Source organism: Vanacampus margaritifer, chromosome 3, assembly GCF_051991255.1.
Source record: "Vanacampus margaritifer isolate UIUO_Vmar chromosome 3, RoL_Vmar_1.0, whole genome shotgun sequence".
Lineage (NCBI taxonomy): Eukaryota > Metazoa > Chordata > Actinopteri > Syngnathiformes > Syngnathidae > Vanacampus > Vanacampus margaritifer.
In genome coordinates this window covers 4649105-4673650 of record NC_135434.1, presented here as the reverse complement: position 1 = coordinate 4673650, position 24546 = coordinate 4649105, and the positions used below count along the sequence as shown (strand labels likewise).

Genomic DNA, 24546 nt, shown 5'->3' with positions numbered 1-24546 from the left:
ACATGCAGCCTTTGGTAAACACGAATTGCTCAATAAGCAAATAATAATTATGAATTCTAGTTAATCATGCATTAATTATGGCTTTCTATACGGTCAAAATGACTCAGTATGCACAGCGTATTTTATTCTTTTTGTTTTTTTGTTTGTTTGTACACTTTGAAACCAAATTGGAATATTTTTTTGTTCTTCCCGTGTTTCTTTTTCACGCAGCTCCTTGCGACCCCGGTAGTGGCCCACTTCCCTCACGCCTCAGAATATTTGTTTTGTCGACGCCACACAATCTACAAACATTCTCAAGTGAAGGTAGGATGAACCCATCATTTGGCTGTGTATCATTCTTTTGTTTGTTCTAATGCAGTCAGAGCAAAAGTTCACTCTTAGGAGATTGGTTTCCACCTTTGAAGTTTTTTTTTTGTTTGTTGTTGCTGCAGCTGCTTAGCAAAGATATATAATATCTCACAATATTATTACTTTTCATGGGATGGCACTGAAAAAATGACACTTTACTAAAATGTAGTCAGTGTACAACTTGTATGACCAAAAGTTTACAGTTTCCTTAAATACGTCAACACATAGTCATTTACTCATTCACTCTCAACCATTTTCACTGAAGCAACCCCCTTTGCTCCCAGCTGTTTTACTGGATTTTGATAGATTTTGCCACAGAATATTGTGTTCTATTGCTATAAAAACGTGGAACCTACAAAAAGAAAGATTAGAGTCTGTTCTTTCATCAGGAAAAAAAAGTATATTTCTATCTGTTTCCGTTTTGCAGCAATTAGCATTAGAACACAGCTAAGTTTCATCATTAGTCACAAATCTGTTTAGAACTGTGGGTAAATGAGCTTGTTTGCAACATGGCCCTGGTTGATCTCTTATGCTCTGCTGCTATCTGCTGGCCATTTTTGTAATTACTACCGTTGATTCACCCGTTCTCTTCAGTTTAGAGCAGAGGTGGGCAATCTCGGCCCTCGAGGGCCGGAGTCCTGCAGGTTTTGGAGGTTTCTCACTTCCAACACAAGCTGATTCCAATCAACAGGATCATTATCAGGCTTATGCAGAGCTTGCTGATGAGCTGATCATATATCAGCTGTGTTGAAGAAGGGCAACATGCAAAACCTGCAGGACTGCGGCCCTCGATGCCCACCTCTGGTTTAGAGGCTACATCAAAGCCTTCTGTATGCTCTAGCATAAATTCTAAAAAAAAAAAAAAAACACAAAAAAAAACATAGAAATACGTCTTTGGGACACTTAAAACATTTAAAATAGAATATATTTATACGTTTTGGGGAGCAAATTAATGAATTGTTGAAAATTGTTGACATTATTAAAACATTATTGAAAATGTTTTATCTGCTGGAAACAAAAGTGAATACACCCCTAGGTGAAACTGTCCAAATTGGGTCCAATTAGGTGTCATGCGTGTGTGAATAGGGATCAGGTGTGTTAAAGTTTTCTCTTTCACTTTCATGCTGCTCACTGGAAGTTGAATACTATTGCACCTCGAGGCAAAGAACTTCCGTATAATCTGGAAAAAGATTAGTTTCTTTACGTCATCGTTTCGGTGATAAAAAAATGACAGATTTAGTGGTCGTGCATGAAAAATCTCAAATTTTGGGGGCAAAATGCGACCATTTAGGGGCAATCTGCATCCCTCGCATTATACCTTTTGAATACAAATCTTGTGCCCTTTGCATGACCTCGGCCGAATTCTTTGCTAAGGCCAGCTGGTGATGATTGAACAGCAAAACACAGGTGTGCATTGGCCTAGAGGCCGCTTGTTCAGGGACCATTAGTGGGTTACCAAGTAGGTCCTGTGACAAGGCTCTGGTCCAGGGCCACTGCAGCTCCGTGCCAGGACTGCAGAACTTCCTGCCTGAGCGGCTGATGGTCTCGCGGCGGCGAACAGGCACGTCACTGTGCCTATTTTAAACATCACATCAAAGGTTTCCCTCAGCCTCGTTTTCCTTCCACTTGTTTACTGTCTTAACGACCAAGAAGAGTTTCGTTCCTGGGGAGGGCTGCTCTATTGCTCTGTTGGAGTAAATACTTGAGATCTGTTGATAATGATGATCCTGTTTTTTCTGCCTTTTGGCATTTTCGAACTTTTACTTTATGAAAATACATTTATAAATAGTGGCTATGGATTACGCTGTGGTTTCACCCTAACCTTTACCGTATATTTGTTTGTCTCTGATAAAAGAACGGCAGTCTCACTCCTATTTTTTTTTAAAAATCCGTGCAGCCGAGCTGTATTAAAGTTCATGAATGAATAGTTGACATCATTTAGAAATAAAGAAAAGCGCAAAACTCCAAGGAAGTGTTTCTTCTCAAAGTGTCGCTGCTTCGCCTTTGAAAGAGGAGACGCTGTCACCTCAGGCAGATCTCCAAACACTTGAAATGAGCACAATCAAACGAGCTGTCAATACTGCTCACTGTGTATTCTGCAAAGTGGAAAAATTGCTAGCATTGTCTAAATGAGCCTGAATAAAGATTTTTTTTTCCTCCCCCCCTCTCTCATCTCATCCACTGGAGCAAAGAAGGGAGGATGGCGCAGAGGCAGGAGGAGAGATTCTCCTCTAATGAGTATCTGCTGGGTTTTCTGCCAGAGTCGTGACTTGTTTGTTCTTCTATTATTCTTCAACGCTTCCATCCCTCCATGAGGAATAAGATGTCGCCGCAGCGTTAGCCCCGTCACGGCCTCCCGTCACAGGCAGCTAATTGGATGCAGTCCAATCGACCTCTGATCCGCCGGCCGTCTCGAGTGTGACCTAATCTCTCCGAGAAGTCACTCTGACGTTCATTTGACTACTACTTCCACACTACACTGGAATGCGGCGGCGATGTTGGATACGGCTGTCGCCGCGTTTAAGTGGCGGGAGAAGGACGAAGGGTTGTTGAAGCGTTGTACCATATTGAGTAACACGGCGGACCTACCACAGACGTGAATTAATAGAATGCCAACGCATTTGGCTTGGAACGTGACACTCCAAATGATTGAGAGCTAACATTAATTACAGTAAAATGAATCTTCGGACACAGGAGTAAACTTTAACTGGTTCTTTGTTTGTCTTAAGAATACACTGAAGCGGGCCCATTTACAACAAGCAAGATCTGTTATTTTTGTATTGCTTAGCTAACTGTTGAAAGAGGAATAAAATTATTTGTCCTCTTTGCGTGTTCCAAAATTTGAAGACAGATTTAATGTAAGAAAAAACACCTTTGCAAAAATGTTTTTTTAATCCAACAGAGATCTCTGGACATTTAACAGCCTCTAATTCATCACTTAAACAGGTGGGATTCAGAGCGTCGAAATGTGTCTCTTCCGCGTGTAAAATGGCTTCTTATAGTTAAAACCGACCGCCTCTCTTTCATTTGTAGACAAAACATACTCTCTGGGTACTTTTCCATGAGCGATGGCGAAAACAGAGTCAGGGGTGCATGTTCGAAACAGATTCTGTTCTCAAGGACCAAATGTGTTTTCGCACAAAGCGCTGAGAAGGAACTTTTAGACTAAATAGTATGTCCCAGCTTAAGGTCAGATTATACCGAAATCAACACCATCTGCTCTGCACAGGACACAAAACATTTCGACAAGGTTAATATAAAGAATTAAAATGTTAATAATGTGTAACAATGGTTAATATATGAAATGAAGAATTAAAAATGTTATAATAGCTATCACTGTTAGCTTAATTTTTAGCTTGTGCTTAACTATTTCTAAGTGCAGATCACTGTAGCTTTCTACAGTGTACTGTTAGCAAAGTTGTTTATATGCTAAAATACACTGTTAGCTAAGTATGGTAGCTGCTAACATACTTAGCTTTGCTAACAGTGCACTGCAGCGAGCTACAGTGGTTTACACTGCTGCTAACATACTGTTAGCTAAGTATGTTAGCTGCTAGGTGCTAACATACTTAGCTAACAGTGCACTGCGGCTAGCTATAGTGGTCTACCGTCTACACTGAGCAATAGTTAGCGAAACAAAAATTATTATGAAGTTAAAAAGTTTTTGGAGTTTTTTTGCCCTCTTGTGGTTCGATTAGGGAATGTGGTTGATATTTGTCAACTGCGGGCATGTGAAGCCCTTTGAGATTCTTGTGTGATTAAATAAACTTGACTTGCCATGCAAGTTAGAACATTAAATTTACCACCAAAGCAGCTTCATGGGCTAGAATAGGAAAGCAATATGAAAGAAAATCATATTTTGCCTTCTGGCTAACATTTTTTTTATTTAATGCATCATGTGACTAAGCTCAGGTGTCCACCCAACATGCAATTCCGTAGATCTGCCCCTAGTCGTCATGGTTACATAACTTAATCCATATTTGCCCAGCAGTATATTGGGTGCAGTTTATACAGTCGCTATGGACAGCCTCCTCAACGCAAGATGAAAAACAGGCTGCGGTAATTCTTGATTCATGAGGTGCTCATACTAAAAACACATCACTGACATTGTATTAAGACGAACAGGAAGTGTTTTACCTTGTGAAAGAAAAAAGGCATAATGTGTCCTTAATGTGTCCAAATCTGCATCAGATTCAAATTACAGCCTGAAGACTCCATGCACCTTTTCAGTTGTTTTAGCAAATTGAATTTTGTCATTGTGTAAAAAAAAAAGGTTACTTTGACAACTTAAACATGGGTCTCCTGTGTAACACACAAAAAAATTAAATAATACATTTAAAAAAAAAAAAAGTGCCTCAATACTAAAAGCAGATTACTTCCCTTATCGCTCTCTCGAGGCTGCAGATTTACAATTTTATGACTGAAATCAGTCACCCTAGTACTTTTCTTCCTGGATCACTTGTCAGATGACAAATGTGTAGATCAGGCTGCTCAGGTCCAAGCTCTTTTATCCTTGCTTTATACCACAGAGTTTTGAAACAAGAAGATTTCCTTCCATGTTGGTGGTTTTGAACAAGTCATCCCCCGGCTGTAGCACCCATGCGGAATCCATAAACACAGTTTGGATTTTCAGAACTGTCTGATCAAATTAGACCATTACACTTTCAAACGACATCAACTGGCTGCCATTAAACAGAGGGATGGTATTGTGTGCCGTGGTATCAAACGGAATTGAATTCAATTAACAATTCAAAAGGAGCCTCATCTGATAAAAGTTTGACGATTTCCTTAGACTTATTGCAAGTAAGTCACATCCTGTTTATTCAGACAGAACTCAAGCTGGAATGTACCAACAGTTTGGAATACAAATAAACTGTTTTTCTGATTGCCCAGAAAGAAAACATTCTATTTTGGTGTGGATCCGCTCGCCTTACAAGACTTCTTTTCAAAATTCTTGGTGACTATTGCTTGCATCTTTAATGTCACATTTAATACATAGTCAAAAGGTGCGTATCAATGACTGTATTTGAATGTGGTCAATATTCGGATTAAGGTCAAATTTCCGGTCTCTGAAACATTCGGGATAACCGTTTACTCCCGTACACATAACCCGATCGAAATGGCAACGTACGGACAATACATAAATAGACGTGATTTGCGCTGACATTATATTCATGTCACGCCCCACTCTTAATAAAGTAGTCGGTTTCCTCCTCGATGCTGCGTCGACATGTTTGTTTACCTCTAATCGTGTATTTCCAGCGGGTTGCGCGCCAGACGCATGGACTATACACACATGATATATTATGTATGTGTGTGTATAGACACCATAGAGATAGAAAATCATGTGAAAGCGCCACAGAGAAATCAATGTACAGTAATCCAGTTAGGCTGGTTTAGCCAGTAGCAACGTAGGACAGTTGCCACGCATAGAAGTAGCTCCTTTTACTCAAAAGATCGAGACTCCTTGCAAATATAATGTTCCGCTCAATTGAAATGTTGTGAATGCGTTTATATGACCGTATATTCGGGTTAGAAAAGGGGTAACTTATTCGTGGTTTTGAAAAACGAATAATAGCATAATAGGGGTTTTTGCGCTTGTTTACATGGACTTTCAAAACCCAAATATTTCCAATATTTGGGTTTTGAAAGGGTTATTGACTACAGTGGTACCTTGGCTCACGAACTTAATTGGTTCCCACAGAGAGTATGTGAGCCGAAAAGTTCGTCTTCCAAACAAGTATTTCCCATAGGAAACCATTGAAATGAGAATAATCCGTTCCCAGGTCCCCATAAAACAGCCTTAAAACTACACAAAATATACCTTATTTTATGTATAATAAATGTGCTATTGTATTGTAATTAAAGAAATACACTGTACTGTATAATAAAGTGTTTTTATTTGCAAAACTTGCAACTTGCCTTTGTGATGGTACAGTAGTTGAAGGCTTGATGGAATGGTGTGGGAGGAGGAGGGAGGGAGGGAGTTACTGTTTGGAAGGAGAGTCCTCCGGTGTGGCTTCTCTTCTTTGCTTCTTAGGAGACTCTTTATCCTTGTTGCTGACTAAAAACCTCTTAATTGACACCTGTTGCGTTCTGAGTTGTAAGGTCTTACGAAACTGAGGCATCACATTATCATTCATCATGTTGATGATTCTCATAGCCACAGTCTTTTCTGAATGGTACTGTTCAACAAAATCCTGCACATCACTCCACTTTGCTAACATGGTCTTGATGCTCTCACTTGACGCTGACAAACGCGCACCTCGTTGGTGTTTGTCGATGATCTCCTTCTTCTGCTCGACCGTAATTTTCTTCAATATCTTCTTAGGCTTAACACTAGCCTTTTGTGGGGTCTTTTTCGGTCCCATGGTAGCAAAAGTACACTCCAGAAGTACTCCAAAATGATCCAAAATGTCTACCGAACACAAACCAAAGGGGGCGACGAACTGGGACGCCGTGAGCGTGCGTCGGCTTCTCGTGATTTCTCGTGTCGCGAGATTTGGTTCGTCCGCCGAAAACTAGTTCGTCAGCCGAGACAAAATGCTCGCGAATTTAATGTTCGTGAGGCGAAAAGTTCGTGAGCTGAAGCGTTCGTGAGCCGAGGTACCACTGTACATCTAAAACGTAAACAATAACGCAAATTAGGACTATTCATCCTTGGACTGGGCTCCGTTTCTAATGTACAGACAGCTCGACATGGTCATTTGGCAAAACTGGAAGAGAATGAGGGTCTCCTGTCTATTTTTCCCTTTCGTCATGTGGCCTTGGGTCACGTCAAGGAGACAAAATGAATCCTTAGCACGCTTAGGCGGCAACAAAACACACTCGCCAAATTGTAAACTGTTGAGTACAGCAGTACAGCAACAGGGCTAAGCTAGCATTAGCATGCTTGCTTATTCTTCTAATTGCTTGTCATGTATCTGCTTTTTTCACGTTGCTGTTTTATCTAATTCCCATCACTTATCTGCTCATCTCTCATGTATGGAGAGATTCAGCCATAGAGTGGAACAATATCGAGGTGGAGACCACGGTGTGAGCACACAGCGTCATCTCCTCTAATTAGCCATCTTATAAAAAGCAGTCATTTATTATTCAACTGCAGGAGGAGCCTTGCCATGCTTGAATTTGCCCGAGTGTTAAATCTGTGTTCCCCCTCTGCTCTCAGCTGTAACAGCACTCGTCTGAGATATAACTCTGAAAGAAGAATGCGCCTCATTTTAAAAACACAAAAACAAGAAACCGGTGTTATTCGCAAATAGGCATTGTCTCCGTACCAATCTGGTTTGTTGTTGTTTGGTTGCCAAGGGGCAGCAAACACGGAGGTCTCCGATGAATGGCTGCGGTGCAAAGCAGGTGAGGCTGCTCTGCAGAGTTATGCGTTGTGTCAACACTGCAGAAAGATGATCAATACGGTGCTCGAGCGGGGCGGCTTCCCATCTTTCCACATTCCCACTCTGCTATCCCCCCCCAACATTTCCCCTCCGCCTATGACAAGGCGTCTGAGATTGACTTTCCGCAGCTAAATTAGCTTTCTGCCGTGTTGTGCACTGGCGAGAAATTCCCTATTAGCATGCCACTCGTGCACCCCGTCCCGACCCTGCCCATTAATGATCATTTGATACTTGATGGTGCAGGGGAGTCCTCGGCTCATTGCTACGCTTTGCTGAGGGGCAATTACGGGGTCACCTGTGGTGGACAGCCAGTTAGGGCAGGGAGTGAAAAGTATGTGAACGAGATGGACCAACAATTATGATATCTGGCGTCGACCAACACTGTAGGTGTGTTTTTTTTGGGTCCTATAGGCTGCTTGATACTGCCAGACTGACATATTCAAATGTGTGTTGCTTTTGATACGTGAATATATAATTGAAAACAACAACAATTTAAATTATCTACATATCAGGAAATAAAAAATCTTCATGTTCATGCTTTATGGTTATGTACTCCGGTTATGTATTTCTGGACTAAAGTCTTAGAAAAACTTTCCGCTATTTTGGACTGTCGGATACCTTTATCTCCAAACTTGTGTTTGCTAGGTGACCTAACAACAACTGACTTACCACATAAACAATTCCAATCTACACTTGTAGCCCTTACTATCGCAAAAAAAAACAATTCTTGTTAACTGGAAAAATAAACAAACTCTGAATATCGACCAATGGTCTAACCTCCTCATAAATCACATTTTAATGGAAAAAATATCTGCCTCAAATAAAAACCAAATATCAAAATTTATAGAAACATGGTCTACGTATATAGAATTTTTTAACCTAATTCTGGTTACTTAATTCTGTCTGTTAGCGAGAGCCACTACATCGTGATAACTTCCATTGATGTTTCTGCATTTGGCAATTTATTATTATATTATATTATTAGTATGGGATTTTTTTTAATGGGCTTTAGGTGAACTGATGAATACACACACGCTCGCACGCACGCACGCACACACACATACACATACTCACCCACATACAAAAAAAAAAAATATATATATATATATATATATGTGTATATATGTATATATATTTAAAAAAAAAAAAAACATTTATTAAATTTTTTTTTAATTTATTTGTTTTTTTTTAAAAAAGGAGAGCAATGATGATGTCAAATTGAATGAACAATACTGAGCTCTCCTGAAAGAAGAAAGAAAAAAAAAGAAAGAAAAAAATCAGATTTTTTTTTTTGCAACAAAAACATAATTACAGTAAAACTTCCTGACCGACCCCGACACCCCCCCCCCCCCCCAAAAAAAGAACAAAACAAAACAAAACGTTGCTGTGCCGGAGCAACCGTCTTTTTCACTCGAACTTGCTCTGTTTATTTAACATTTTCCTCTTTTCCAATCATTGAGAAGGACCCATTTTGAAGCCATGGACATCAACCTGGCCGTGATGAAATAGCTGTGGAGGATCCAAAAAGTATCCTTCTGGGAGTGCATGAAAGCACATTAGACTCTAGAGGGGATTACTTCCAAGAGGAAAACTTCGAATTTGGGATTTAAAATATATTTAGTGACGCTCGTCCTGGAACTTTTCTGACACACCTTGTATACAAAGAATAGGTTTGGATTTGTTTTCCTGGCGTTGTGCTGTGAAGGAACCTCTCAATTCCCTAAAAAAAAATGACAGCAATTGGACCACTTAGCCAAGCAGATATCTCAATCATAGGCGTGTTTAAGCACCCCTAACATAAATCCAACCACCCTCAAAATTTGAAAGATCTAAGATTTTATTTACTGTAAATTTACTGAAAAACGCGCAAAACGGACATGCGACTTATGTCCGTTTCTATCCGTTCTTCTTTTGTGAATATTGAGACGGGACTCCATTGCTGTAGGTGGCGGTATACACCATAGAGATGTGATCCAACCAGTCATTTAAAAGAAGAAGAAGAACAGGAAGCGACTGCGCCGTGCGATGACGTCGTATGAGTTTGCTTTTGTAATTCTTGACAAACCCTAGCGTTTCTTTGCGGTTTTCCATCTAAAATCGCATTAGTATTCGCTTCTTTAATTCCAAAAAGATTTCTGTTTTGTCGTCCCACCCAAACGTACTTTACTTTATCAACCGCCAATGCTTTGTGGCTACAAACGTACGTATAACGTAATATCCGGTCTTGTCAGTGTTTATCCGCAAAACCTGCTTCCATAGCCAAAATTTCGCATTTTTCTTTTTCCGATACGCTTCAAAATCGGGGAAAAAAACTTTTTTGCGAATTATGGGCCCTTTTTCGAATTTCTAGCTTTTCCAATCTGTTTTATTTTGGCCTTTTTTGAAAATTCACAAATTCAAACCCGCCTATTGTCTTGTTTATGTTGTTAGTTAGCAAAGATTAGCGCATACGTTCTTATAACTTCACAGTCACAAAGGTGGCTATATTCATTAGCATGGTTTTGCTAACTTGCGCGCGTTTGATGTCAACTTGACAAACTGCTGGCAGTCGACGTAGCACAGTTTTCCCAGCCTTCCTGTTGATGTCTCCCACTCATGTCACATAATTATTGGTATCTATTATGTTAGCGTGGAAGCTCGGTACGTCCCGTCCTTCTCAACATTTTTTTGGGGTTACATTTCAATGCTAATTTTTGTAGTCTCGTATATGAGGTTTTCTTCCGAAGAAATGTTTTTATCCGATAGAGACCTTGCAAAAAAAAATAAAAAATCCCATCATGCATCACAGTTATTGTTGGACTACCTCCCCCATTCGTCTATGTCTCCAGACTCTCTTGCTTTTTTAGTAGCGCCCAATCCGATACACTCCTATTTAAGTGGTATACCGAGTCTGTTTGCACTCATTGTCCTTGAGCGTTCCCTGTGGCCGGCTGCGGTGTAATGGCCGCCTCCCAGTGGGACTTGCAGCCTGGTAGGGAAAGGCGGAGGGACGACGGCTAATCAATGCACGCTGCGCCCTGATGACACCCAAAGGGCCGCTGTGGAGGCTGTGTTAGATTTCATCATCAATGTTTGTGAATGGGAATGGGAATGACCATGAGCATGGACACGGTGGTAAAGCCAAATTAAAGGTGTGTGTTGAAAACAGGTCCATGGTAAATAAACAGCTTTTAAGAGATGATGATTCGGTTCAAGGACGACACATTGACACAGGCCCAAATCATTTCTTTCAAACTGAAGCACTAGCCATGCCGATGATAGAAAATATCAATTTGTATGTGGAGTAGCCTACCGGTAGATGAGGTCGATCTGTTTTCCTTTCCTGTTCACCCTTTGTTTGGATCAACAAACTTAAAAGAGATTAAAGAGCTTTGCAAATCAAAAGTTGAAGCCTTGAACTGAAAAGACTTTCTGCTCAAAAGGTGAGGAAATGGATTTGGCGAATTGAAAGCGTGATTTGGAAGAAGAGAGCACGCCGCAGGAAGCTTTCTTAAAATCTTTGTAATAATTGATCACCTACAAGAGCTCCAAACGTGGTGTCGAGACATCGAACGCCTGGGGAGCTTGACCAGGAAAACACGGCATTAATGTTTGAGCGGACACAGCTGACGGTCGAATAAGATTGCAGAGGCTCACTACAAACATCTTATGCCATCATGTTTTCTTGTTTTGCCTTAAGGCCCAACATTTCTAACACCCTCTGACCAAATCCATATACTGTAGTCTAAGTGTTCCAAACATTATATCTCCTGCTCCTTAATACATGAGCTAGAACAACATAATGTCAATTTTATGCCACAGCTACCCGAAATTAAAAACAATGGGATTTATTAGGGGAGTAAAAAAAAATCGATTCGGCGATATATCGCGATATTACAGCGTGCAATTCTCGAATTGATTCGATATGCGGCCGAATCAATTTTTTTTATGGGAGTATTCAACAAAACGTCTTACTTAGGGTTAGGGTTCACACGTTAAGCATGGAAGAATGTTATATTAATGGAAAATGAAGCCTTCATATTTTATTTCAATGCTGTTCAAACATGAAACAGATTGCAACAGATTGTTTGTTAATTAATGTGGCTCAGTTATAAGCCTAAAGTTTCAGATAAATAAATACATTTTCATACAAATCTTACAGTATACATGTACAAGTTTACGGATTAGTTTTTTCTAAATTTGAGTAAAAAAAAAAATCGTTTCGGCGATATATCGCGATATTACAGCGCGCAATTCTCGAATCGATTCGATATGCGGCCGAATCAATTTTTAAACATAATTTTTTTTATGAGAGTATTCAACAAAGCGTCTTACTTAGGGTTAGGGTTCACACGTTAAGCATGGAAGAATGTTATATTAATGGAAAATGAAGCCTTCATATTTTATATCAATGCTGTTCAAACATGAAACAGATTGCAACAGATTGTTTGTTAAATAAAGTGGCTCAAAAGTTTCAGATAAATAAATACATTTTCATACAAATCGTACAGTATACATGTACAAGTTTACGGATTAGTTTTTTCTAAATTTGAGTTAAAAAAAATCGCAATAATCAATTTATAGATTTGTATCGGGATTAATCGTATAGAATCGAATCGTGACCTATGAATCAGGATACGAATCGAATCGCCAGGTATTAGGCAATTCACACCCCTAGTATTTATATTTTAAAAAAATATATAAAAAAAAAACGTTTTAAGTTTGTGTAATGTAGAAGCTCAAAGAAGATAAAACCATTTTTGATCCATGAATGTTTAGTTACATCACATCACAAATGCACAAACCACTTCACATATTTGATTCGCTTTGTGGTATGGTCAAAGGATTTTTACACTTTACCTTTATCTGCTTAAATACAATGCGGGGGCTGATTGTTAAAACTGCATAAATTAGACCCCATGGGACTTAGTGTGCGAAGCTATAGAGTAGTGAGGTCTTCTGCCTTTTAATGGTGAGTTTCTGCTTCAGATTTGCCCACTGCATACATTTAGCAACTGTCCACCAAAATGATCTAGTGCAGGAAAATTAATAATGGATAGGTATGCATTAAAAGCTGTCTAAAATTGTAGTTCTTTGGTAGAGTCTCTGTCCGACGCCGTGTTCTTGCTGATTGCAGCACAAAGAAGATGTTTTTGTGTACCCACCACATTCGATTTTTCAGATTGGGAGGAGGAGACGGCGTTGAAATGAAGGGTTCGTTTTAGTTTTTTTTCCCTGTAATCATGCTAAACAGTGAGTATCAGTTGTTAGAAATGCTATCAATTTAAATACTGAGCCAGAATAGATGACAGCTTGTCTTATTTTCATTAAAACGGCATTGGTTAGCCTCAAGGCTAGTTAGCGGTTAGCATGGTGTGAGTCAGCTGCCGTTCCGTTGATCAAGTACAGTAATCCTATGTACGGTATGTATGTTTATTATAATAACACAGAAACTGGATCAACAAATATCCAATGTAAGAGATATTAAAAAAAAATGTTTTTAAGAACATTGAATTGAAATGTAAACATTAAAAATGGAGATACTGTAAAAAACAAAAAAACATGTTCCAATGTTGCTAAGCGTTAAGGCTTACCTTTACAGAAGCGTTCAGGGAAAAAACAGAGATATAATAACTGGGTGTCTGCCCGGAGTATGATCGGCTCTGCTGATTGGTGAAGAGCCACAATCTCCCAGGGTTTTTTCCTTGACAAATGTTCAGTCTTCTTGCCCGTGTCGGTAAACGGTAAAATTTTACTTTTTCCTTCCGACCTGTATTGTTACAGCCAAACACTTAAAAATAATAATTCTATTTAAACAATGTATTTATGACATTTAAACAATGTATTATGTCACCACTGCTTGCTTGCAAAAAGCTGTTTTTGTCATTTTAAATGTTAAATGGTTGTCACCCTATAACACAATAATCCATCGTTATTGTATCTTACTAACGAAATGGTCACTTTCAAGGCAAAAGAAAATGGATTCGTAATGTACGAAATCTTTTCAAAAGGTCCTTGCAAGTGCAAGATCATTGACCTTGAACATGCTTTTTGCTTTGTTTTACACTGCCGGGTTAGCATTGCAAATGAGAATCTGTTCTCATTTGCCTTATCTTATTAAGGTTTTGTGTGTGTGTGTGTGTGTGTGTGTGTGTGTGTGTGTTTTTTGTTTTGTTTTTAAAATAGTAGTTCATAAATAGTTCTGTGATAAAGATGAAGAAAAAACCTGGAATGTTCTCTAACATTAGTTCAGTTTGCATTCAGACCAGTGTTACACATTTCCAAATCATGCATACATCAGCATGCTAATTCGCCCTATTATCGTTTCATGTCAATATAATTTGTGAAGGGAGTTCTGTATGAGAGAATATTGATTTCATATTAAACTGCAGTTTAATTCTCATTTTCATCTGCTAATTAACATTTCACGTTAATCTTGTATGCCTATTAGGAAAAAAGAAAGGTCTGTCAACAGGGCATTGCGGGACCCCTGCTGTAATCTATATACTATAAATGACTCCATTGTTCCTGTAGTCTCCAGCCTGAAGCACGAAAGCTACAGTATCAAGGTCGAAGGTCCTCTCTATTTGTGTTGCACGCACCCAAAGCACAGAGCGTCTCTCGACACAACTTCAGGGCTTTCTCTTTGAATTTCCTCCTACTCGCCGCTCAGCCGATGCGAGCCGGCCAGTCGACTGAAGAAAAATATTGAAGATGCAGCGGCTGAGGGTCAGGAGTGCCGCGTACGGCGTGACCGTTCGATAAGATGATTTGCATGCCGTCCGTGTAGGACCCTGCTCCGATTAAATTTGCATTTCACAGGTGGAAACTGCGGTGAAAGCCCAAATATGGCACATAAATACATCTGTAACGAATATTGCCCGTCACCCTCAATTTTTTCATTTTACGTGCCTTTTTAAACATTTCCCCCTGGGGAATGTGTATGCGTGTCTTAACTCTGTGTTTTCAGTTCAAAAGGACTCTTTGAGTTTCTTTCCAGCAGGGACTGGACTTCGTTTTATAACCCCCAGGAAAAACGCATATCACAGCTCCGACAGACCTGAATTCCTGTCTGATAAGCAGTCCCCAGACCATCTTTTATGGTCTGGCCTATCCACAGGAATAGTTTTTTTTTTAAACAATGCCCCTTGGAAGTTATATGGTACAACAGTGCCCTCCAGCGGTCACTATCGGTTATCCTCAAGAATTCTGCCGCTCCTAATTAATCTGAAGTCTACATAATTCGGGACATACACGGACTCTGTGTACTTGACTGACATCAAGTAACGTGTTGTTTATCTTTGTACGCAACCTGTATGTCTATCTCAAATGAATGATGTGTGTAATTTCTGTAGCCACCTAAGTTTAGCTAATTAGTAAGCTTAGCGGATTCAATAACTTTATGATCGCGGTAATGTTGGAAATGTGTTCAGAACGATAAATGAAGCATCTGGCTTGTCAATTCTGATCCAAAAATGATCAAATACTATCCCAAAAGCAAGTCTGCTTCATGCGCACGGAAGGGGCGGGGCTACGGCCCGACAAACCCCCCCGGTGACACAGCTTTTAAAACCAGCGCGCGAAGGAACTTCTCTCTCTTTTCCTGGAACTCTTTTCCTGAACTCTCTTCCCCATGAACTGCTCAAGGGCTCTCTTTTTCTGAACTCTCCTTCGCCCTATGAAATGCTCAAGGACTCTCTCTTCCCTGCAGCTTCTCCGCCCTCTCTCCACCTCACGTCTGGCCCCATGAACTTTTCCTGATCATCACGAGAAACGTGGTCGCTGAGGGTGACCACGCGGCTTCTTCCTTTGAGCCACAATGCGCATCCCAAAGCGCGCATCAAGCAAGGACTCGCAAACATCCTGCGCATCCCCCAAGGCGTGCGTCTGTTCCAGCCGTGAGTCTGAGGCGCCCACACAAGGACCTGCCGCGACCTCCACGCCGCGCGTGCATCACTGACCAGCAGCCAGAGACTCCCGGGCAGCATTGCAGCGGGACGTGCGCCAGCCTAGGACCTGCGCGCGGCCTCGCCAACAACCGGAGACCTGGTGCAGCATTCCAGCATTCAACCAAGGATCGACGCTCGAGTCTCTCTCTCTCCCGTGTGACTGAACCAGTCTGTAAGTTGCGCCTGCATTGCAATCTGACCATATACTACCCGTGCAATGCTTTTATTCAAACATAAAAGAATTGACAGGTCAAACGCTTCCATCTTTATCCCCCATCTACCTTTTTCATCTACCCTTTTTTATCTTAGTTAGTTAGGTTGCAAGTTTTCTTTTTATCTTTGCATTCGCATTTTTATTCCGTTTTATTAATAGGTTAGGCTGTGACTGATATATGTGTGTGTTACGTAATACATTTGTTGTCCAGAAATTCAATTTCTGCCGAATCATTTGTGTTTACTGAGTGGATGAGTAATTCTCTTATGAAAGCAAAGAACTCCATGATGAACTAAAGTAGCAACTTCAGATTATGAATACTTGATAATAGGATTTTTATCGTTTATTTTGCTCCTACAAACAAGGAAAGTCAACGTGGTGCCCCAGAGGTTGCTGAGGAAATTACAACTCCCCTCAGTACCGTCTAAATTTCTCATTAAGCCATTACGGCAACCCAAATAATCGCTACACATCTTTGTTGCCAATGTGGAGAATTCACATAAACCTCATTCAGATAGATAGGTGGATGGATGGCTGGATGGATAGATAGATTCTTATTGTGGTTGGAGATACAAGCTAATGATCAGTCTCATTATTTAACCGCTTTTTTTTTCTTTTTTCTTTTTTTAATTCTCCATAATTATTTTGTGCTTTCCCCCCTGAATTTGTTATGAACCTCCTGAATGGGGATAAAAAATAAACTGTCATTTAATGAGCAAGTGACATGCGGTGCACTGTATTACAAAGTAAAATGTTATATTAATGAACTTTGAAGCAGCTTATTTAAATAACAGTCAGTCCCTCGTTGCCGGTGTCAATCAAAACCCTGGGAAGTGAAGGAAAAATTATTTCAGTCATGTTGCTTTGTGTTGTGTTATTTCTTGATGTGTGCAACAACCAGAAACCTATCATTACTTTTGGCTTTGTCACGTTTGTAAAACACGTTAAAACACTTGGCACCTGCCAGTCACAACTCAATTTTTATTTATTGTTTAATTTTAGTTTGTATGTTGTTATTAGTGGCTTTGTGTGTGTGCGTGCGTATATATATATATATATATATATATATATTAGGGGTGTGCCCAAAAAATCGATTTTCATTTAGTACGATTCAGAATCGATTTTAAATGTCCCAAAATCGATTTTGTTTGAATTATTTTATACCGTCTTGCCTGTGTGTGCCTTTATTTGGAACGCTGTTCATGTTGTACCCGGTTTGGCAAAAATCTCACTTGACATATCATGATACATCCATAATACATTACTGCTTAGTTGAACCTGTTGTGCAACCACGGCTAAACTGCAAGAGGCAGCATGGTGCCACATCCAGAATTTAGGAAATACAAATAGTAGTAGTAGAAGAAGAAACCACACAAAGAGATGTGCGATAACAGGTGGAACATTTGCTATAGTGTCAACATGACCACGTTCCCGTTAAATCCAGAAGGAAAAATCACTCAGGATGATCTTTTATACTGACTTAACTTCCTTGAGCAATCTGGGTTAGATATAATTCAAGATCAACATGTTTCATGCTTGGATATGAAGCCATATTCACCATTGGTTTGAATATCGCACCCACAAGACAACACTGGCACACCCCAATTACTAATCTGACCTCAGTGATCACAAACATCGATTTAGATATCATTCGAAATCAATGGAGGTCTTTGCCACCAATCGAAAATCTCTTAAAGAAGGGAAACAATCCTTCTATGGATGCAGCAACCTTGGGGGAAACTCCTTAAGATTCACAGGAGCTACAATAATTAAAACAGCGATGAGGGGGAGTTGTCAACCCAACAGAAGAGAAGCCTGCAGGCTGCAAACTGCAAGTTTCCACACATGAGTCTTCAAATTCCCTCCACATACTTGTTGAGGATTTCCACTCCGGAGAGAAAGGCGCTTCTTCGGAGACAATGCCGAGCATCCTGGAATCATCAAGCGCTCCTCACCCCCTTTCAAGCCCATAGATCTTTTTTTTTTTACTTCCACAGAGAAATTGCCTGAGCTGTTGTTGAGGTAGGACAGTGGTTGCGCATCCCAACGGGACATTAGAACGCTCGCTAAATACTAATCAGCGATAGGATTTAGTTTTTATTGTTTTGCTCGGAAGACACAGTTGTATGCAAGATGGTATAAAATGTCTGAGGTTTGCGAACAAAGACAACAATACTGAACGTGATACCAGTAGGATGCAATCCATATATTTGAAAAGAAAAATGGCACACAAATGGAGAGATGGGGCACCGATAATTACGACGGCGTATTCGAGCCACGTAGAATTTTTTTTTTTTAGAGGGTGGGGGCAATATTCCGAGACAAAAACTCGTAAATTTTCGACTATATATATATTTTTTGTACAAGTAGTTTAGTTCAGTGGTCCCCAACCTTTTCTGTACAACGGACCGGTTTAATGTCTGACAATATTTTCACGGCCCAATCTAAAGGTTTAGCTGATTGAGACAAAATAAAATGACAAGAAAAAAACGGTGGTATTTTCTCTATAATAATAATGAACGGAAATCTACTGTGTAATCATGTGCAACTTTATTAACGGCGTCCGTAATGTCGCACCAACAACAGAGTTGTCAAGTGAGACGGATGTAACAGACAGAATCCGGCCACTTTTCAAAATAAAACAAAATTTTCGAAAAAAAAATAAAATAATGCAATTTTTTTTCTTTCGGTACCAAATGGCCCACGACCCGGTACCAAATGACCCACGGCCCGGTATCGGGCCGCGGCCCGGTGGTTGGGGACCACTGGTTTAGTTGATGTGTCGAATTTGCCGCTCCCCGTCAATCACTTGCATTTACCTAAAGTATGCTAGCATCTGATTGGTTAGTGTTAGTCAGCTGATAGAGAATCAGGAAGTGTTGTCACTCTAGAACCCACAGAGTAAAGTTTCAATTAAAAATGAATCTGTCTCCATCCTGCCTTGATTTACTCACAAATTTGCCAGAAATGTACTTGTTTTTTTTCTCAAAATATTACATGACCCTTTTGATTGAATGGCGACCAATCCAGAATATAAACCGCCTTTAGCCTGACATCAACTGGGATGGACTTCAGCTTTTGTGGAACCGTGAACAGGATAAGCGGTATAGAAAATGGATGCTAAGGTTGTCAGGAAGCGTAAAAAACAATGCTGCTGGTGGATTCCAAAGCAAACAAACACCACTAAGTCGATTTGACTGTATTCATCTAAACAAAAACAGCACGCAAGCGTAAAGGGGGTGTGAATAACAAAAAGCGACTTGACAAAATGAAGGATGAGAAATAAGCTAACTAGACGAGACTCCGCCTACCAACACGCTCCATGGAGCCTGCAACAGAAAAAAAAAAAGCAGAGCGCCAACAAAACAGGCCTGTCCTGAGTCTGTCCTGTGACGGGTGCGACTAGCAAACAAAGCGACATGGAGGTCTCTGTGACCTCTTGCCAGGAGGTGGGGTCACGAGGCCTAATCGCGCTCTTGCGGGAACAAGTCTTTATCTCAGCCGCCCTTATTTGGATAAAAAGAATCCATGAGTGGGAGAGCGAGACAGCCTCAGACGTAGAAGAGGAGAGAAAATGTCTTGGCGGCAACCCAAGTGCATCATTAGCTTCTGGCCCACAATGCAATGCAGCGGGGAAGGTGAAAGTGATCGTTTGGAAATGAACAGAATCCGCTGGACAGGTGCTCCATCACAGCTACTACTGTAGCATGGCAGATAACAGCACACGGGCTTCCAGGTGTTTCAACCAGATGTTCCCCGGAACTGATCGACAGGCTTGTTTTTCGCTTCCACACGCGGGCGGGAGAAATGAAGCGATTTTAAAAAAAATAAATAAAAAAAAAACACGCCTACTTTGTTACATGCTGTTTCTCAGCAATAGTTTGCTTCATTGGTGTGTGGACAGCATTGGATGTCCAACACGTGAAAAAAAAAAAAAAAAAAAATTTCTGACAAAGAAATCGAGACTAAGAAAAAGGAAATGTTTTCATTCTTGGGTTCCCTTTCAAAGGAGACATCAGTGATCAAATGTGGGATGACATCATAACTGGTCCACGTTGTGGAGAACCTGATACCGGTGGACTCCGGCCATAATGGGTTTGCCCTCAGTGCAAGGTTGACTTATTGTGAAAAATAGTCAAACAGAAGTCAGTGACTCACTCATCCTGCTGGACACTGAAACTGAAGCATATATATATATTTATATATTTATATGTACATATATATGTATACATATATATATATATATATATATATATATATATTTATATTTATATATATATATATACGTATATATATATATATATATATACGTAATATATATATACGTATATATATGTATATATATATATATACGTATATATATATATATATATATATATATATATATATATATATATATATGTATGTATATATATATATACGTATATATATATATATATATATATATGGATATATATATATATGGATATATATATGGATATATATACAGTATATATATATGGATATATATATATATATATATATGGATATATATATATATATATATGGATATATATACAGTATATATATATGGATATATATATATATGGATATATATATGGATATATATATATATATATGGATATATATATATATATATATATATATATATATATATATATATATATATATATGGATATATATATATATATATATATATATATATATATATATGGATATATATATATATATATATATATATATATATATATATATATATATATATATATATATATATATATATATATATATGGATATATATGGATATTAGGGTTGTCAAAATCAGTGCAAACAAGGAAAGCCTGTACTGGGGGAATTCCAGTCGCAGCGAAGCAGACAAAATTTTGTAATAAATGCAATAATAATGCATATATTTGTGGAGATTGGGGTCAAGTTGTCACAATTTTAAAAAATGTGCAGAATTTCACAAGTTACTTAATGTTCAAGATTATATAGAAAGAAAAATGCACTGAGCTGTCACTAATATCTCACAAATGCAATTATGCCATCTCGTGGCAGAAAAATGACCTCAACACAAATCAATATCACACTCGTTTTTTACAGTACAGTACATCTTTTTCATTTTAATTCAATTTTATGAATTATTATGAAATGACTAAAGGATGCAGCCTATTATTCCCTACTTTTTTGTTAACAAGAATATGAAAACTTATATTTATATATATATATATATATTTTTTTTTTATTGTACATCTGATCGTACATTTAGGACAGATATAAATTTTATGATATGGGCCAATAATATAACTGCAGTTATCCAGATTTGTTGCGCTCAAGAACTTTATGTTTGAGAGTCGCTTGAATGGAACCAGATGTTGTCGTCAAACGCTGTAAAGATTTACCAACCTCATTCTGATTGGTTGAGTGGTTACCGTCACTTGCCTTCGGTGCAGGTTGGCGCGAGTTCGCTTCCCCATATATATATGAGTGCACCAAAAAAAAAAAAACACGATTTACAGGTTAATGTCGTTAAATCGCAAAGTCTTTGTGTTTAATTAAAAAGTCGAATAGGCTGTTAAGTCGAAAAGGTCAAAAACATAAAGTGGCTTAGTTTGTGTTAATTGCTCAGAATGATCTAAACTAAAGGTTGGCAACAACCGGCCCGTTGGCCAAAATTGGCCCACCATCAATTATATCGCTTCCACCAGATGACGTTGATGAAAAAAAACCTAATAATTAGGGATGTCACTTTACAGATTCCATAATACGATCATATTTTTCTTGTAGGATTAGGCTTTTAACTCTTTGACTGCCAAAAACGTTAAATAACGTTTAGTAAAATCCTATGGAGGAGTGCCAAAGACGTTAAAAGACGTTTGTTTCAAAACAGAGGTGAAACTAACCATTTTCTATTGTTGATTACTGAAAAAGGGAATAAGGTAGAAACAAACTTTTTTTTTCAATCTTTCATTTGATAGTATGTGTGTTTCCATAGTCCAAACACATCATTTTCTGTGGACCTTGAAAGATCAGTCAAAATGCTTAAATCGGCTGGCACCCACGGCATCCCTTTTCTGAAAACGTCTGGCAGTCAAAGAGTTATAAATGTTGTTTTTGTGTTGTACCATATACCTTTCCCATAAGACAACCAATTTATTCTATGATCGTATTTTTCTCCAGTTTTTCCTCATTTGTGTGGTTAAAACGTGCCGTAATGATGCAATACTGTATTTGCAAACCTCGGTGCACATGAATCACAGTGCAATGCATCAACATGCTGCGTAATTCAGATAAATGAGTGCCATTAATGTTGCTATGTAACATCCCAGATGCCTGCAAAGCACAGAAAGACTACTATATTTATCAATATTTAAGTCCAAGGCACTCCTCCGTTCTTTGGGAGAAAGGGGGGGGGGGGGTCGGCTGAGGTTGTTCATTTCTGTGCAAATTCCTCCCATCCAAGCCAATTGAGAGGTTCTCCCCGCTTAATGCGGAGAATGATGACTTGAAATGCACCGAGGCTGCGTTATAATGGATGCGCGGGCGCTCTCGCAAACACTGATCAATACACTACAGACGCTTCAGAAAATGACTTTGGCTTCCAAGGTTGCGGTCATTTTTCTCATTTAAATTTGCTCTCTATCTGATGAAGTGACGCTCGTCACAGATTTGGCATCCTATAAGACGTCCGGGTTAAATTACCTGCGCTCGATGGACTCGGCTCTCGGTGATTGCAAGAAAAATGTTTCTTAAGGAAAATACAGTGGAAGTCCAATGCCTCTAAAGTCCTACAGTTGAAAAAAAAAGATGCCTTTTAAAGTTTGAAGATGTGTGTATTAATACAAAACCCTTTTTGTAAGGGGGGGGGGCATGTTCTAGTACAGTGGTTCTCAACCTCAAGCTCAGTATTGTTCATTCGGTAATTTTACCGATGTGACATGTCATCATCATTGCTCCTTTTTTTTTTTTTTATATATATAATTTTTTTTAAATTATTTTTTATTTTGTATGTGGGTGTGAGTGTTTATTCATTAGTTCACCTAAAACCTATTAAAAAAAAATCCCATACCGTTCACCTAAACCGAACACTTCAGAACCCAGCCAGAGCCGTGAGGCTGTCGGGAGACCTGAGGAAGGACCAAAGAAAGGAAAGTGAAATCCAGCACCGACCTTTTTCATTGACGTACCCCCTGTGAAATATTTTTTTTTCCAGCCTAAGTACCCCCTAACCAGCGCAATGCATTAAAATTGAAGGGAAAAAAAATAATGTCTGTTTTATTAAAATGTGCAACTATTTATTATATTATATTTATGTGGTATTTGGAAATAAAAAGAGATATCTAATAAACACATTTATTATAAATAAACAAATATTATCATTATTATCATCAACATAAAGTGTCATCTTTTGGGATCGTAGTAAAGCTCTGTTTTCAAAAAGAAATAATAAACTACATTTTTTTTTTTTTTTTTTTATGGGAGACTTATGGGAGAATAAAATACATTTTAAATAAAGTTTTCAAGTGATTGACAGGTGATTATACATGGCATATGAGTTGGGTCAAACCATTCTGGTATGGGTGGATGTTTTTTTTTTTTTTTTAGGATACTGAAATTGAATAGACTATTGAGTATAAAATTGATTTTATAAACTTAAATTGTTCTGAAATATTTATTTATACTTTTAAAATATATTTTAAAAATCTCATGTACCCCCTTGGAGTGCCTTCACTTACCCCTATTTGAAAACCACTAGTTTGGTGGTATCAGTATCCGGTATTGGTATCGGTGACTACTTAAGAGTTGCGTATTGGTCTGGGAAAAAAAAAAGTGGTATCGAACATCCCTAGTTTCCACTTTTGAGAATCACATCACTGGTTCAAAATTACTGGTGGTTTACCTTCAAATCTGCAGGTCATTGCGCCTCAAAGTAGGGCATAACAATAACTGCTACCATTAAATCGGACAAAAAAGGAAACATTTTACTGCGCGGGCTCGTGATCGGCGGCAGAAGCGCAACCCTCAAGGAAAAATGGCCAAATAAGCAAAAACGAACGGACAGCAGCGCTTCTTAAAAAGCTCCCGTAGGATTTGAAACCTGCTCAGAGGATGGATTAAACCGTGTCGCAGATGGACCCGTGGCTCCATCTTTATTAATATTTAATGACCTTCCGTGCCGCTCGGCCTTTTGCGGCATTCCGAATGTGTAGCATGGAACCCCGGAATGCATGCCGAGAAATGCATTCCTCCCGCTGTGACGTCATTTCAAATGTATCCGAATCAATGGAATGAGCCAAGCTGCTCTCCCCTCATGTTTGCTCCATTCCGGCAACATCAGAAACATTATACAAATAATAAATCATATCAAGATTAGAAAAAAAAAGGGTGCGAACTTTAAATGCATTGCTGTAATTAGTTGCAAAATTAGGTGAAGTAAATCACGCACTCAAATGGGTTTTGTGCAGCTGTTAGCGTGAGCAGCAGCCTCGGATGCGAAACTGTTGTTTGACAGCGGCTCGGTTTTAATGGACCGCATTGAATAAACACCTGCAGCCGCCGCACTCAAGAACCAAAAACGCATCTTCCTGCAGGACAGACAGCTGACTGCGCCAGCGTGCACACGATTCCCCGATATCATTATTATCAGTCATCTTCAAGAAGA

The 24546-nt window shown here is 39.0% G+C and overlaps 1 long non-coding RNA gene across 3 annotated transcripts in view; it reads left to right on the top strand.

The window, feature by feature from the left end:
- The window catches only part of LOC144048929 (uncharacterized), a 155657-nt gene that overhangs the window by 104672 nt on the left and 26439 nt on the right, over positions 1-24546 (top strand). For 2 of the 3 annotated variants that reach the window (XR_013293450.1, XR_013293452.1), the window contains one exon: positions 211-303. This is a non-coding gene — a long non-coding RNA (uncharacterized LOC144048929). Of the gene's footprint in view, positions 1-210; positions 304-15432; positions 16538-24546 lie in introns of those variants that run through there. The other variant, XR_013293451.1, reaches the window with a different exon arrangement.